The 1,486-nt window shown below is 41.3% G+C and overlaps 1 protein-coding gene across 1 annotated transcript in view; it reads right to left on the minus strand.

The window, feature by feature from the left end:
• Positions 1-1,486, minus strand: part of sema3h (sema domain, immunoglobulin domain (Ig), short basic domain, secreted, (semaphorin) 3H) — an 87,722-nt gene that overhangs the window by 22,530 nt on the left and 63,706 nt on the right. The gene's annotated exons all lie outside the window — the stretch shown is intronic.

The raw sequence follows: 1,486 nt of genomic DNA on the forward strand, positions 1-1,486 counted from the left end.
GACTGTTGACTGCTGCACATGCTGCTCCCATGCAGCATACATTCTCTTATTATATTCTTATATATTTTTTATTATATTGCTGCATTTGCTGCCTAAAGTGCCTTAGATTTAGTGTTACTTATTTATCTACTTTATATTTCATTTGTATTTTGTAGCATTCATATGGACAGCAAAGTAAGAATTTCATTGTACAGGGAAACACATTTCCTAAATGTGCATATGACAAAATAAACACTTTGAACTTGAACTTTGTTAGTCAACAACTACAGACAGACAAAAAAATAGAGGTGAAACTGTAACATTCTTTATACAAGACACTAAGATAAGTTAGGATAAATAGTCATTCAAGGTCTGCTGTTAAAAGTAAAGTATTACGTTAATCTTTTGTCTTTAGTATTATTTGTGCAGCTTCTAATAGATTCTATCAGATTCCTTTTGTCCTTCACCAGTGTCACAGCAAACAAAAACAGAACACAAATACTGCTGATTTTGTGTCTTTTTGCTTGGTTAACACAAAGAAATGCACACTTGCAGTGTCTGGGTTGTGGCATTAGATCTGAGTTAACTTGACGGAGCTTCAGTACCTTCATGCTTTGTGAAACTGTGCACCCTCAGGATGGTCACACAGCCACATGGTGGCCACTGCTCTGCTGCCATTGCAGACCCGCACACTGTAGAGGGTTTACGTCATTTGTAGTGTTTCTGTGTGGCAGAGCGTGGCATAAACACTACACTGACAGCATTCTTAACCTAATGGATTAGCCTTCTGTATGTGGGTTTGTGGATTTATGTGTGTTCTGCTGAAGTGTATTCACGAACAAATTTGTATGCACCCTTATCAGATGCTTAATGTTTGGAAAGGGGCATGCTAGGAAAAGTGTTTATGCTCCTGACAAGTTACATCTGTCTTGTGTGCAGAGAAAGGCTGAAGTCTGAGTGTGTGTAACATCTCAATAGGTTTGTGTGTGCATTCATTTTTTATATTTTATATGTTTATCTGTGTAGAGGTTGGATCCTGCCGACAACGCCAAATCTAGCCACAGGGGTTGCAAACCAGTGACTTCTGTGCCAGTCCCAAGTCCAAGATAAATAGAGAGGGTTGCGTCAGGAAGGGCATCCGGCGTAAAAACATGCCAAATTTAAACATGCGAATCATCAGTGCGAATTCCATACCGGATCGGTCGAGGCCCAGGTTAACAACGACCACCACCAGTGCTGTTGACCTACAGGGTGCTGGTGGAAATTGGACTACTAAGAAGGAGAGGACGCAGAAGGATTCGTAAACAGAGAGAGAAGAGGAAAGGCAGGAGTATAGGTCTGAGAATAGGGACTCTTAACGTTGGGACAATGACAGGGAAAGGTACAGAGCTGGTGGACATGATGGAGAGAAGGAAGGTAGATATACTGTGTGTGCAGGAGACCAGGTGGAAGGGTAGCAAAGCGCGTAGCATTGGAGGGGGATACAAACTGTTTTATTATGGTGTGG

This window comes from Monopterus albus, unplaced genomic scaffold (genome assembly GCF_001952655.1).
Source record: "Monopterus albus unplaced genomic scaffold, M_albus_1.0 scaffold305.1, whole genome shotgun sequence".
In the NCBI taxonomy this organism is placed as follows: Eukaryota; Metazoa; Chordata; class Actinopteri; order Synbranchiformes; family Synbranchidae; genus Monopterus; species Monopterus albus.